A 16,313-nucleotide genomic window follows, 5' to 3' on the forward strand; every position below is an offset into this window, starting at 1 on the left:
TTGGGTAGAGTCGCTATGATGGAAAACACCCAGCCTCACTCCTCCTGGGAACATGCCAGGAGGCATCCATGGATTACCTTGAGTTGCCCTCATTATGCCAGGCAGTTCTGGTGCTAGTAACATCCGGCAGAAATGGGAGGTGGGCCTTAAGGGGTGTTATACTTGGCACAATTGACCACACTGTGAGCTGTTGTGCTAATGTGGTTCTTGCCACTGGTATAATGCTGTGGCGACTGAAATACCAAACTCACCCAGCTCCCATCACATTTCCATTTGGGAAACCCAAAGCTGAGAGTGAATTCATAAAGTTAAACAATTAATTATATTGCAGTTGGACACTAGTCACCTAGTAACTTTTCTAGAGAATCCCTTTTGCGATGAATTTCCAATTGCTGTAATCTATCTGTGATGTGCTTTCTTTTGCAACTCCTCTGTACTGGCCACTCAATGGCAGTGATTGAGCCTGATGGCTAACTCCAAGTGAATAGCCACACAGATCAGTGTGAGCCCCAATGCTCTTTGTCATATTTTTCAGTGATTTTGGCAAACCTATAGCGCATGGAAAGATTGACAGGAATTTGTTAGGACCTTTGATGAAAATAGATAGGTTTGAGGAAGATTTCGATGCAACGTGTTTTTGTTTCTGGGCCAGGTTGTTGTCATGTAATATTGATAAATATTGTGTTATTCATGTAATGAATTTTGCGCTAATGATATGTACACTTTGTAGGATGGGAAGATAATCTCTTGAATGATAGCATAACTTATACACTATAATACATAAATTTCTGGAGATTTTCGGCCTGTTCCAGCATATTATTTCAAAAGCAAATGAAATGTTATTAAGTTGTGCAATGGTGGTCAAGGCAAAAGAAAAACTACTATACAGTGCTTCCACAAGATTGTCTATAGGCCTTGTCTGGAATATTTTCCAGATTTTGCCTGTCACGTGTACGTTATCATCTTTCCGGACTCTTCTTACAAACTCAACATTCACTCATAGAGGACTCCTAAACAGTAAGTAGGTTCTGCTTTTTTGAAGGCTAAAACTTTAAAAAAAAATTGTTTGTGGGATGTGGGCATTGCTGGCAAGAATTTATTGCTCATCACTAATGACCCTAATGGTGGTGAGCTGCCTTCTTCATTTCGCAGCAGTCCTTGGGATGGTAGGTGATCCACATAATTTCTGTGAGAAGGGAGTTCCAAGATTTTCATGCTAGCAACATTGAAGAATCAGTGGTATAATTCCAAGTTATTTAAGTGGCCTTATTTTTTCTGGATAGTGTCAAGCTTCTGGAGTGTTCTTGCAGATTCATCTATCCAGGCAAACAGAGAATATTCCATTGCACTCCTGATATGTACCTTGTACATGGTAGACAGGCAATGGGGAGGTAGGAAGTGAATTACTTACCACAGGATTCGTAGCCTTTGACCTAGTTCTTGTAGTCACATATGGCTAATCCAGTTCAGTTTCAGGTCAGTGGTAACCCTGAAGATGTTGATAATTCAAGGTTCAGCAATGATAATGCCATTGAATGTCAAAGGGTAATGGTTAGGTTCTCTCTTGCTGAAGCTAGTCATTGTCTGACACTTGCATGGTGTGAATCTTGTTTGTTGTGTATCAGCCCAAGGCACAGATGTTGTCTAGGTATTGCTGCATTTGGGCACAGACTGCTTCTGTATCTGAAGAGCTGTGAATAACAGTGAACACCGTGTAATCATCAACAAATATCTCCATTTCTGACCTCATGATGGAGGGAATGTCAATGATGACCAGCTGAAGATGGCTGGGCCTAGAACATGACCCTAAGGAACCCATGAGATGCCCTGGAGCTGAAATGACTTACTTCCAACACCACAACAATTTTCCTTTATGGTAGGTATAATTCCAACCAGTGGAAAGTGTTCCATCAATTCCCAATGTGTCCAACTTTGCTAGGGCTCTTTGATGTCATGATTGGTTAAGTGCTGCATTGATTTCCAGGCAGTTACTTTCATCTCACCTTGGGAATTCACCTCTTTTATCAATTTTTGTGCCAAGGCTGTAATGAAGTCATGAGTTGATTTGCACTCGCAAAGCCTGAAACTTAATGTCAGGGAGCAGGTTCTTCCTGCTGAAGTGCTACTTGACAGTACTATCACTGACACCTTCCATCACTTTGATGATGTTTAAGGGGGCTAGACTTAGTTTTGTTGGCTTTGTTGCACTTTTATGCAATTTTCCACATTGTCTGATAGATGTCAGTGCACTAGCTACAGTAGAACAGCTTGGTTAGGGATGAGGAAAGTTCTGGAATACAAATCTTCAGTAATATTGCAAGAAAGTTAACAGTGCCTATAGCTTTATCTATAGGGGTAGCCAGGATTGCCAGCTTCCAGTTTCTTAATATCACATGGAATTAATTGCATTGGCTGAAGACTATGATGCTGAGGACCTCGGGAAAAGACTGAGATGAATCATTCACATGACACTTCTGGCTGAATATGGATGTATATCTGTCAGTCATGTCCTTTGCACTGATGTGCTAGGCTTCCCCATCAATGAGCAAGGGCATTTCTGTGGAGCATCCCCCTCCAGTGAGTTATTTTTTATTTATTCGCAGGCCATTTATTGCCCATCTCTAATTGCCCAAACAGCTGTTAAAAATCAACCACATTGCTGTGGGCTTGAAGTCACATGTAGGTCAGACCAGATGGGGATGGCAGTTTCCTTCCCTCAAGGACAGCAGTTAATCACATGGGTTATTCCAACAATTGACAATTGTCATCATTAGAATGTTAATTCCAGATTTTCATTGAATTCCAATTCCACCGTCTGGTGGGATTTGAACCCAGATCCTAGAACATTACCTGGTCTTTGGATTAATAGTGTGGTGTTAATAGACCATTGGCTCTCTTAATTGTCCACCACCATTCTTGGCTTGATGTGGTATGACTGCAAAGCTTAGATCTGACCTGTTGGCTGTGGGATCGTTTAGCAGAATTGCTGGGCTGAATGGCCTGTTTCTGCTCCTACATTTTATGGCCAACTGTCTCTGTCCATCAGTTGCTGTTTATCCCATTTGTTGCACAATTAACCCCATGTTGCCGCTTTGTCAGTTTGATATTTCCTTAAGGTTTGTCTTAGTGCTGGTCATTGCATACCCTTCTTCGATCTTCAGTTAACCAGGGCTGATCTCCCAAATTGACAGGAATGGAAAATTGGAGGACATATCAGGCCATGAAATTACAGATGAGGTACGGTACAATTCTACTGCTGCTGGTGGCTCAAAGTATCTTATGGCTGCCCAGTTTTGAGTTGCGATATTTTTTCAAACTTTGCCCCATTCAGCAAATTGGTTGTGCTACAAAACATGATGAGGGTATCCTCAAAGTGAAAACTAACATATGAACATACTACAAAAGAGCTCCACACACAGGTCAGCTGTCAGCTTGGAATTAGGACTCATGGACTGTTACAGGTTCTCCTTGACTATAAGTGTCAAAAAACTCAGGTCATTGAGCAAAGTTTTGCATCTCCACTCCTGACTTCACTCAGCACCATCCCATTGGAACTGGTTAGCAAATTCTGTAAACTCTGACCCTTTGTCCCTCGATGCTCAACTTGAACATGCACAGGGAAAGCAGTTCTCACCTTTGGCTGATAGGTGAGCAGGGAATACCTTTTGTATGAACAATTTTATTTACTGAAAATAAAGCTGCAGTGAGAACACAGACATATAAAATAAGCACCATATCATCTAACGTTAAATTTAGCATTTTACAAAATTCTTAATCTTGCTGGTGTATCAAGTTTCAATTTGATTTGATTCTAACATCAGTTTTGCGTTCAATTGCTAGACAAGTTTAAGACCAAATTTATGTAAGCACAGTTCCTTCCAGTTGAACAGCATTACTGTGTAAATAATCTTTTGTTTATTTTTGAAATTATCTCTTTATCCAGCTTCCTTTGGATATTACTCGCAGGTTGTGGGACCAAAAAAATGTAAAATTTAACTGTTAGTGTTTCTACATAATTTTGTTTTTGTCTCTGTGGCACTTCCACAAGTCTGTATGTTATTGTAGAAGTGCTTCATTTGAGGGAAAATAAATGAATAACAATCAGTAGCCCAAGCTTCTGGAATTATATTCTTTTAGACAATGTGTCCTTTATGAAAATGTCACGCTGTGAACCTCTTAAAAAATCTAAATTGTTGAAGAAGAAGCAGCACCTGAAAAATGAGGGAAATCAATGGTGCATTGATAATATCCCTACCTGTGTGCCAGGAGGCCTGTGTTCAAGTCTCACCTGCTCCAGAGGTGTGTAATAACATCGCTGAACTGGTTGATTAGAAAACAAATATTAAAGAGATGCCAACACAATGGCCCATTGTAGACAGGGATCAAATCCAAGGAAGAAATAATGAGTTATTAGATTATAAAGTTTGGGTCCAGAATGGAGTAAAAAGCACTGTGAGATTCCTGATTTCCTATCGTGCAGTGCACAATGTCATTGACACATTATAGAGACTAATAGTGTTGGCTCCTGTTCTGGTACTGGGGGTATGCAGAGGGGGCAGCTAATGATGTTCATTGTAGTCCAACTCTGATTTAATGCCTGTCCTGCCTATTTGCTTACTGATCCTGTTAAAATCCATTTGTAAACACATAAGTATTCAGCCAAAAGTCAGTCCATCTTCTCCTACTGGCACTGTTTAAAGACATCACCATCCAACTTGCAGACAAAATGCTTCTGATTATCTCCTTGCTGTTGCCGACTGTGTGAAAGTTCTTTCTTGTTAGATGAGATAGGCAAATAGTTTAAATCAGAATGGAACGGTTCAGGATGTTTGGAAAGAGTTGTGTAATTTTTGACAAGCTACTTTATAATATCAGTCATGCTCAGTCTTTGGGGCTTTAAATTACAATCTCTCTTGGACTGTGCTATCATTGGGAACAAAAAAGGCTGAAGCTTACCGAGGGAGGAGGCAAAGAGCGAGGACAGTTCTCAGTGAAATACTTGACCCACCTTGGGTCCTTATGGAGCACTAGTCTTACCTGTTCTCTGACAGTGGCTGGCCTTCGTTGAGGAGTAGCTCACAGAAATGTGCCACATCCTGCGCCCTCACAGCAAGGTGAGGATGGCACTGCCAGTGCATGACTCTGCATTCCTACCATGCTAAAGCATTCCAGTATTCTTACAGCACAGTAGGAGGCCACTCAGCCCACCGTTCCCACGCAAGAGGAGGTGACAGGAGGAAGAAACAGTAACATTTGGAAATGACTGGTACTGCTCTGAACTGGAAATGATATGCCACAGAGCTACTCTCACTGCCTCGGGGAAACACTTCAGTAATACCAATAATCTGTTGGAGTACAGTTTGCTGGACCCCTGCAGGGCTAGCAAGTCCCTTTAAGATGGGAGCAGTCAGGGTTCACTCAGTAACCTCTGACAATCTGAGTTTCTACTGCAGCAATCATACAATAAGCAGTTCTGGTGTCAGCTGTAAAGAAAGTAGAGACATCACGGTTGTGTCATGAAATTGGCCTTCACCTCATTAGCATGAAAAGGATTGGCTCCAAATTCTGTGTTGGAACCAAACTATTCCATGCTCTTATCCAGCAGGCTCTCTATTAGACTCACCAATGCACTGAGTGCTTGTTCATCAGCCTTGTCCTGTATACCATTCCATTGAAGCCCACACCTGAACTTCCCAGCAGGTGTTCTCTGCAACTTTTCCTTCCAGAGGGCTTTTTAAATCCCTTTAGTCTTGACTGCAACTCCACAATGCCTGGTAATTCACCACATAATGATCTCATCTGTATTAGTAATATTACTCTTCACTTGAAACCATGGCAGATTGTAAAATTTAAATGAGTAAAAATATGGAATTAAATGCTAGCCCAGGGTTGATTGTCATTAAAAGAAATTGGATCACTAACATCCTCTAGGGAAGGAAATCTGCTGTCCTTACCTGGTCTGGCCTCCATGCAACTCCAGATCTGCAGCAAAGTTGTTGACTCTTAATTACCATCTGGGAAGTTAGGGATGACCAGTAGGTGTTGGCCCAAGCCAGCAATGCCAACAATCCATGATCAAATATGTCAAAAAGGTTAGTAGGCAGATTCAGCAAGTATCTAGGAGAACAAATGGAATGGCTCCTTTTATTGTAAATGCTGATGGAGTATAGCAGTATAACTGTCCACCTAAAACAAACACAGAATGCTGAAGAAACTCAGGTGGTCTGACAGTGCTTGTGGAGAGAGAAACAGTTAATGTTTCAAGTCCGGTATGACTCTTCTTCAGAACTGAAAGATTTTGGAAAATGTTTGGTTTTATCCACGTTTGGTAGAGAAGGTGGCCCAGTGCAAAAGATAGGGATTGTTAATGGTGGAGAAAGAAAAAGATATCAATGGTGTTAATTAATGTGTGAAAGGGAGACAATTGGTCCTATCTACAAGGAGACCTCTTCTACACCTCTTCTATTAGGAAGAAAAGTCTAGCTAAAACTGTACAGGGCATTGATAAGACCACATTGAAATATAGGTATGGTTTTGTCTCCATGTTTAAGGAGGAATGTACTTGCATTGGAGGTAGTTTGGTGAATGTTCATTAGGTTGATTTTTGGGATGAAGGGATTTTGTCTACGCTCATTCGAGTTCAGAAGAATGAGAGGTGATCTGAACGAACATGTAAAATTGTGAGGAAGCTGACAGACTAGATACTGAGACAATCTTTTGGAGGGATTTAGAACTAAACATAGTTTCAGAGCAACAGTTTGTTCATTTAAGTTCCTATATAAAAACATAAAAACTAAGAGCAAGAGTAAGCAACTCAGTTCCTCAAGCCTGCTCCACTATTTACTACGATCATGTTTGATCTCATCTCAATCGAAACTGCATTTTCCAGCCCGCCCTTGATAACCATTCAACCTATTACTAATTTAAAATCTGTTCTCTTATTCTACATTTCCTCACAGAGGAAACCTCCTTTCTATGTCTACTTTGCCAGTCTCCTTGACCATTTGTTTACCTCATTTAGATTTCCGCTCATTCTTTTTAACTCTACAGAGTTCTAAACTGCTCAATTTCTCTTCATGAGACAAACTACTCACCTCTGGAATTGATCTCGTCTGGATTGACTGCAATGCAACTGTCCCTTGCATGAATGAAGGGACCAAAACTATAAGCAATACTCCGGGTAAGGCCTCACTAATAACTTGCACAGTTGCAGCAGCACTTCCTTACTTTTATACTCTGTTCCTTTGGCAATAAATGCCAAAATTTCATTTGTCACCTTATTACCTGCTGTATCTGCATTCTAGATTTCTGTGATTCATGTACGAGGACACCCAGCTCCCACTGCACTGAAGCACTCCAAAGATTCTCTCCATATTTTCAAGAGAGCTGAGAAACACATTACTCAAAGACCTAAGGCAGAAATTTACAACTCTGAGTAGACCACATTCTTAAAGCCCTGTGCTGTGAGAACTTTTTTGCAATTTCATCCACTTGAGGTACTTTCACGGCTTATGAACCTAAACTTAAAACTTCATCTGCTCTTTCACATCATCTATTCAAATTGTAATACTTTTTCACAGCAAATCTTTCTATTTCTTGCCTGACTTTGAACTCCATCTCTGCTTTTCTTGTCTCAAAAGAGAGAAACCCTCTTCCTTGCATTATCCCGGATCTGGATCTGGCCACAATAGACTGGGAACAGCTTTTTGCGGGTAAGTCTACAGCAAAACAATGGGGACATTCAAAAAGGAGCTGGAGAGAGTACAGGTCCAACTGTACCTTTTAGAGGGAAATGTAGGATCAATAAGTTCAGAGAACCCTAACTGTCTAGAACAATTCAGAACAGCATAAAAAAAGAAGTGTAGGGCTTTTAGCAATTCCAAGGAGCAATTCAGCTGTGGCACTAGAGGAATACAGGACGTACAGGAGCAAACTTAAGAAAGCATTTAGAAGCGCTAAAGGGGGACATGAGAAAGGACTTGCAAACAGGATTAGGGAAAATCCTAAGATATTTTATAAGTATATTAAAAGGAAGAGGCTAACTAGGGAAAGACTAGAGCCCATTAGGGAAGCTGTGTGTGAAACCACAGAATCTTGCAAGTGTGTTGAATGAATACTTCTCTAGAAAAGGAGAATGTAGGTATGGAATTCAAGAAAAGGGGCTGTGAGGAACTTGCACATTTTGACATATGAAATGGGGAGGTATTGGAGGCTCTATTGGGCTTAAAAACAGACGAATTCCCTGGACTGAATGAATTGCATCCCAAGCTGCTGTGGGTGGTGAGGCAGGAAATTGCAGGGGCTCTGACACAAATCTTTAGTTCCTCTCTGGACATAGGAGAAATCCTAGAGGACTGGGGAGCGGCTAACGTGGTTCCACCTTTTAAGAAGGGTGGTAGAGCTGGAGCAGGAAATTACAGACCAGTAAATCTCACATCTGTGTTTGGGAAACTATTGGGGAAAATTTGAAGGAGTGAACTACTACTCACTTAGAAAGGCATGGTTTAATTAGGGGTAGTCAGCATGGCTTCGTCAGAGGGAGGTCACGCCTAATAAATTTGTTAGAATTTTTTGAAAATGCGATCAAGTGCATTGATGAGGGAATTTCAGTAAATGCAGTTTATATGGAATTTACCAACATTTTTGACAAGATCCCACATTGGAGACTGATTGAGAATGTTAAAACAAATGAAATTGAGGGGAACTTGGTGAAATGGAGTATAAACTGGTTTAATAATAGGACAGAAAAGGTAGTAGTAGAAGACTGTTGAAGTGGCTGGAGGTGAGTATTCAGAACGTACCACAAGGATCAGTACTGGAACCCTAATTGTTTATCACATACATAAATGATATCGATGAAAATGTTCAGGGAATGTTAAGCAAATTTGCAGACGGCATCAAGATTGGAGGAGTGCTTAATAGCAAAGAAGATGGTTGTCGGTTACAGGAAGATATAGATGGGTTGGTCAGATGACAAACCAGTGGCGGATGGTATTTAACCCTGATAAGTGTGAGGTCATGCACTTTGGAAGAAGAAACAAGATGAGGGAGTATTTCATGAATAGCTGGATAGCTTAGAGGAATGGAGGGATCTTGGGGTAATTATTCATAGAACCTTGATGTCAGCAGAGCACGTGAATAGGATGGTGAGGAGGCATATGGGACACTTGCTTACATCAATAGTGGCATAGAGTGTAAGAGCAAGAAGATAATGTTGGAGTTGTACAGAGCATTGGTCAGGCCACAGCTGGAGCACTGTGTGCAGTTCTGGTCACCTCACTACAGGAAGGATATGACAGCACCAGATGGAGTTCACCAGGATGTTACCTGGGATGGAGAAATTGACATATAAGGAGAGACTAGATAGGCTTGGATTGCTTTCTTTAGAGCAGAGAAGATTGAGGGTTGACATAATTGAGGTGTATAAGTTTATGAGGGGTATGCACAGGGTGACAAGATTGCAGCTGTTCCCTTTGGTTGAGGGTCAATAATGAGAGGGCATGGTTTTATGGTAAGGGACAGGAGATTCAGAGGAGATTTCGTAAAAAGCCTTTTTAATCAGCAAGTGGTGGGAATCTGGAATGCACTGTCTGGGAACGTAGTGGAGGCTGGAAACCTTACAACCTTTAAAAAATATTTGAATAAGTTCTTCAGATATCATGAAGTGGAGGTGCCAGTATAGGACTGGGGTAGACAAACGCAGAAGTCACACAGTACCAGGTTATAGTCCAACAGGTTTATTTCAAATCACAAGCTTTTGGAGCCTTCAAAGGGGATACTCTCCGAAAGCTTGTGATTTCAAATAAACCTGTTGGACTATAACCTGTTGTCAAATATCATAACATTCAAGGATATAGGACAAGTGCAGAAAGTTGGCATCATCACACTTCAGTGGTAGCAATGTCAATGCAGACTTGATGGGCCAAAGGATCTTTTCCATGCTGTATCTGAAAGAACAAAGAACAAAGAAAATTACAGCATAGGAACAGGCCCTGCGGCCCTCCAAGCCTGCGCCGATCCAGATCCTCTATCTAAACCTGTCGCCTATTTTCCAAGGAACTGTATCCTTCTGCTCCCTGCCCATTCATGTATGAATTAATGAATCTATGAATCCTTTTAGCAATATATTAAATTCCTTAATCTTTCTACCCCTTTATCATGTAGTTTCATGCCACACAATGGCAGATTAGTTCAAGACAGATTCATTGAGAAGGCACTGTCTTCAGGATTAGATTTTTGTTAATCATTCACGGGATGAGGGTGTCACTGGCCAGGCAGCATTTATTGCCCATCCCTAATTGCCCAGAGGTCAGTTATGAGTCAACTACATTGCTGTGGGTCTGGAGTTACATACAGGCCAGACCAGATAAGGATGGCAGTTTCCTTCCCAAAGGACATTAGTGAATCAGATGGGTTTTTCCGACAATCGACAATGGATTCACGGTCATCATGAGACTCTTAATTCCAGATATTTATTGAATTCAAATTCTACCATCTGCCGTGGCGGGATTTGAACCCAGGTCCCCAGAACATTACCTGGGTCTCAGGATTAACAGTCCAGCGATAATAACACTAGGCCATTGCCTCCCCAAGTAGCACTATTTATTAAACTTTTATATTAAATACTGCTGGACATGGAAATCATACGTGTACCATGTCCTGATGCTACAGTTACATTAGGTAAAGACTAATCTATCGTTGGTGCAAGATCATGCCCATGTGCTTTCATGACTCTCTAAACATTTAGTCTAGTGTAGTGTTTGGTATAGCCTGGTGTACTTGCAAACAGTGTGTTTTATCTCTGCCCACACTGTGCTATTTATGCTCATTGACGTGTAGCTCCATAATATCATTGCAGGTTTGCTCTAGGACCTTGAACCCTTACATAACATTAGCTTTCCGAAACTTTCACCACATGGATACGGAAACAATCTACAGCTTACCATCCTTGAAGTTCTGCACCTAAAACTGTTTCCTAATCTCCAATATCCCTTAGCAGGAAACTGGCCATTCCTTTTCTATATCATTGGCTTCCATGTAAATCACAATGACTCACCACTCACTGTCTACTTCCATAACCTTTTCCTGAAATGTTTCTCACTCTAGCTCCTAAGAGACAACATCTGGACAGCAAACAGTCGTGTCCACCAATGCAGATATAACAATAACCAGATATGGATTCTCAAAGAAGAGATTTTGTTGAGCCTAGTGACATTCATTATCTTGCTAATCTTACCTAGATTTTCTTGTCTTTACTGTCTTATTCCTCAGTTCACAGTGCATTGTCCTGCTTATTATGTTGTTCATAGAACAAAATGAGATGAAACATTTATGCCCAATCAACACTTCTTGTAAATCCATTCTTTTCATTTTTCCATTAAAAAAAAACTTGCATCACAACACTTTCATTTGAAACCAAGAATTAACAATGGTCTTTAGTTCCTCTTAAAGATTCTTCAGATTTGGCTCTTATCCCTGGATTCAACCCTTTCCCTGTTTCCCATTAGTCTCCTCTGTCTGAACAAGAACATGGAAGCAATGATGAAGGAGAGTCTGATATTTTTATTGGAGAAAGTCCATCTTGCTGCAAACTCGGAGATTTTGCTTCTTGCAGAGGGCGTAAAAGCAGCTGTGTTTTGTCTTCAGAAACAACAATTTAAGGGAACTGAAGGTCATCCTCAAACTGAAAAAAAATCCATTGTTCTGCCAAAGATGAAATCTGTGAAAACATTTCAAACAATTACTTTTGTTAATTTTGTTTTGTTCACTGTTTTGCATTGTATCATTTGTTTTATCTCCAATTGTGCACCGTTGTGATCTGTTTTTCCGAAGTTTGGGCAGGGAAATGGAATGGTAGACATTTTTGATGGTTGTGTAGCAGTCCAGGATGTTCGATATTCTAGTGGGACAGGAGACATGTGGGTGGTACTTTGGCAACACTCTCTTGAGGTTGGCCTGGTTGAAATTGCCAGCCACGATGAATAAGGCCTCGGGGAATTTCGTCTCCAGGCCATATATGACAGTGTAACTTCATCCAGGACATTCTCCACATCTGCATGGGGTGGTGTGTCAACTGTTGTCAGGATGGCAAAGGTGAAATTGTATGGCAGATAGTAAGGGAGGAATTTTACTGTGAGGTATCCTGGGTCCGGGGAACAGTGGCTCACCAGGGTTGCCATGTCTGAGCACCTGAGGGGGTGTTGATTAAGTAGAATACCTATCTGTCCTTTGCCTTACCTGTGGTCCATGTGATGTATGGAGAACCCGTCAGCTTGCAGGGCACAGTCAGGTATGGCAGGAGTGAGCCATGTCTCTGTAAAACAAAGCACACAGCAGTCTCTTAGTTCCTCTGGTTGGTAAGTCTGCATATGAGTTCATCCATTTTGTTTTCGGTAGCTTGGATGTTTGCTTGGAGTATGCTGGGGAGGGGGGACTTGAAACTATGTTGTTTCAGTCTCACCTGCAGGCCAGCATGTCTTCCCTATCTTCTTGTAGGATTTCTGGCTAGTGCCGGGAGTCTGTGTTGCGAGTGTGCTGCTTCGGGAGATAAGTGAGAAGGGGCCCGTCGGGTGGGGCCTCTCCTGGGTGGGACGCTGTGAGGTCAGAGTTCGGGCCTGGGCTGGTCTGGTCTCCTCAGGGGTGCTTCGTGGCAGTGGGATTTTCACTCCTGGATGGTCCTGCGTGTCAGTGGTGCGAGTCTGCTGCTCCAGAACATAAGACAATGTAGTGACTCCCAAATGCCCTCTGAAGTGTGCTGGCAAAACACTCAGTTCAAGGGCAATTAAGGATGGGCAACAAATATTGACTTTGCTAACAGTACTCGGATCCCATGAAAGCATGAAACATACAAAGGTGGTAGACGTTAGGGTTTTGGAAGCTGCAACTTCATGCTGAATTTCAGTGAGTTTCTGCAACGCATCTCATATATTCTATGGCTACAAGATAGTTAGGACTGCAGATGCTGGAAGTCAGAGTCAATGAAATGAAGAGCTGGAGAAGTGTAACAGATCAGACAGCATTACAGGAGCAGGAGAGTCGACGTTTCGGGCCTAGACTCTTCATCAGGACCGGGGAAGGGGAAGGGAGTTCAGAAATAAATAGAGGGCAGGGTTTGCGGCTGGGGGAAAGGTAGGTGGGATGGTAAAAGATGGATGCAGGAAGTGGGTTGTAGAGATTGGTCATTGGAAAGGGTAGAGCGGAGCGGTGAGAAAGAAGATGGACAGATTGTGTCAGGTCAAGGAAGCCGGGATGAGAGGGAGGGCTGGACATGGGATAAGGCTGGGGGTGTGGGGGGAAGATTTTGAAGTTAGTGAACTCTATGTTGAGGCCATTGGGCTGTAAACTCCTGAGGCAGAATATAAAATGTCCCTCCAGTTTATGTGTGGCCTCATTTTGATAGTGGAGGAGGCCCAGAATGGACATGTCACCAAGGGAGAGGGAGGGGGAGTTGAAATGGCTGGCAAACGGAATATGGTGTTGTTTGGAGCGTACTGAACGCAGATGCTCCACGAATCAATCATCGAGTCTGAACTTGGTCTCTCCGATATAGAGGAGAACACATCGAGAGCAATGGATGCAGTAGACCAGGTTAGAAGACATACGGGTGAATCTCTGCCATATTTGGAATGATTGTTTGGAGCCTTGGACAGAGGTGAGAGGGGAGGTGTAGGGGCAGGTGTAGCACTTCCTGTGGCTGCAGGGAAAGGTGCCAGGGGGTGATGGGGTCGGTGGGGAGTGTGGAGCTGATGAGGGAGTCGTGGAGTGAGCGGTCCCTTTGGAAAGCAGATATGAGTTGGGGGGGAACATGTTTGTTGGTGGGGTCTCATTACAGGTGGCTAAAATGGCAGAGGGTGATGCATTGGATTTGGAGATTGGTGGGGTGGTATGGGAGAACCGGGGGGGGGCTCTGTCCTTGTTGATGTTGGGGGCAGGGTTGTTTGAGGGCAGAAGTGCAGGAAATGCAGGAGATGCGGTTGACGGCATTATGAATCACGGGCGAGGGGGAAATTATGATCCTTGAAGTAGGAGGACATCTGGGATATCTGGGAGTGGAATGCTACATCCCGGGAGCTGTCTGCTCCCAGGATGACGACCTCAACCATATCACAAATCCAACAAAGATTCACCCGTACATCTTCTGACCTGGTCTATTGCATCTGTTGCTCCCAATGTGTTCTCTATTAAATGGGAGAGACCAAGTGCAGACTCAGTGACCAATTCACGGATCATCTGCACTCTGTATGCTCCAATCAATGCCACCTTCCAATTGCCAGCAATTTCACCTCCCCCTCCTACTCTATTGACAACATGTCCATCCTGGGCCTCCTCCACCTCAGGAGCTTACGGCCCAATGGGTTCGACATAGAGTTCACCAGCCTCAAAATCTCCCCATCCCCAGCCTCATCCCATGTCCAGCTCTCCCTCTCATCCCTGCCTCCTTGACCTGACACAACCTGTCCATCTTCCTTCTCACTGACCAATCTCTACAATGCCCTACCTACATCCATCTATCACTATCCCACCTACCTTTCTACCAGCCCCACCTCCGCTCCCTCTGTTTATTTTCGAGCTCCCTTCCCCCTCCCCAGTCCCAATGAAGGGTTCATACCCGAAACATCGACTGTCCTATTCCTCTGATGCTCTCAGTCCTATTATGCTTCTCCAGCTCTACATTTTATCAACTATGCAACAATGATGGACAGAGTGAATGCTGGAGGTTGCAGGGAGGCAAGTGAAGACAAGCTGCTTTGTCTTGGCTAGTGCCAAGCTTCTCAAGTCTTGGTGGAGTTGCAGTTACCAGAGCAAGTGGTGAGAATTGCATTACATATCTCTGATCTGTGTCTCGTCAATGTTGTATTGGCTTTGTGAAGTCAAGTGGTGAGTTACTCTAGAATTTCTAGCCACTGCTCTAGCTATAGTTGCTATATAGTTGGCACGAAAGTAATAAAGTGATGGTCAATGTCGGGCCTGTAGTTAATACCAGATACTATATTGTTACGGAGTTTACAAGCACAGCTGGAATGGGGGAATTATCAAGGAACTGATTGAGAATTAAGAGATAGCAAGAACTGCAGATGCTGGAATCAGAGATAACAAAAGAGTGGAGCTGCAGGAACGCAGAATTTTCTGAAGAAAGTTCCCAACCCGAAACGTCAGCTTTCCTGTTCCTCTGAGATAGTAGGAACTGCTGATGCTGGAGTCTGAGATAACAAGGTGTGGAGCTGGATGAACACAGCAGGCCAGGCAGCATCAGAGGAGCAGGAAAGCTGATGTTTCGGGTCTGGACCCTTCTTCAGAAATGGGGGAGGGGAAGGGGGCTCTGAAATAAATAGAGAGGGGGGAGCGGTGATAGAAGGTGGATAGTGGAGCAGATAGGGTGGGAGAGAAGACGGACCAGTTAAGGAGGTGGGGATGAAGCCAGTACAGGTGAGTGTAGGCAGAAAGTGGGGATAGGAGTTGGTCAGTGAGGTGGGAGGAGCGGATAGGTGGGAGAGAAGACGGACAGGTCAAGGAGGCAGGGATGAGGAGGGGGGGTGGTCTTGGGTTGAGGTCGGGGGTGGGGAGAATTTGAAGCTAGTAAAGTCCACCTGATGCTGCCTGGCCTGCTGTGTTCCTCCAGCTCCACACTTTATTATCTCTTATTTCTGATTGAGAATTAAGTTGCCTGGTAGAACTCATTAATTTGGCTCTAAGCCCTTTTGATGGATAATGTTTTTCCCAACTATTTCTTCTAACAACAACTAGCAGAGAATGATTAAACCAATCATTTGAATGCTACTTAAAGCCAGGCTCAGCTTTACAATATTCACTTACTGATTGAGATTGAAAGACTGCACTGTTTAACAAGAAATTCTGGGATATCCCAGAATCTACTTACTTGGTTGGGAGGGAGGGCATCCTTCCATTGCACCCTTTTCCTTCCTGGTGCAGTACCAGCTATGACCACAGCTCCCAGTGGTGCTACTGAATTACTGACCCTCTGACTTGTTGACTTGCATAGAGACAGTCAACTCAGCAGTGACCAATTAAATTGTCTGGCTCCTTCCAGGTCCCTCAAACAGGTTAGCAATGGTTTTCATCAGATTCAGTCTTGTGGCTGGGATCCCAGATGTGAGAATAAAATTCTGACTGAGAACAAGACACTTCTTAGATTTTAGCCGGAGTATTGTGGACGGCTATGGATGCCATATTATAGGAACAGTGTGAATACATTGGAGAGAGTGCAGAAGCCATTTATAAGAATGGTCCCAGGAATGATAAACTTCACATATGAAGATAGATTGAAGAAGTTTGGACTGTTCTCCTTAGAGAGA

Source organism: Rhincodon typus, chromosome 3 (genome assembly GCF_021869965.1).
Source record: "Rhincodon typus isolate 14 chromosome 3, sRhiTyp1.1, whole genome shotgun sequence".
Lineage (NCBI taxonomy): Eukaryota > Metazoa > Chordata > Chondrichthyes > Orectolobiformes > Rhincodontidae > Rhincodon > Rhincodon typus.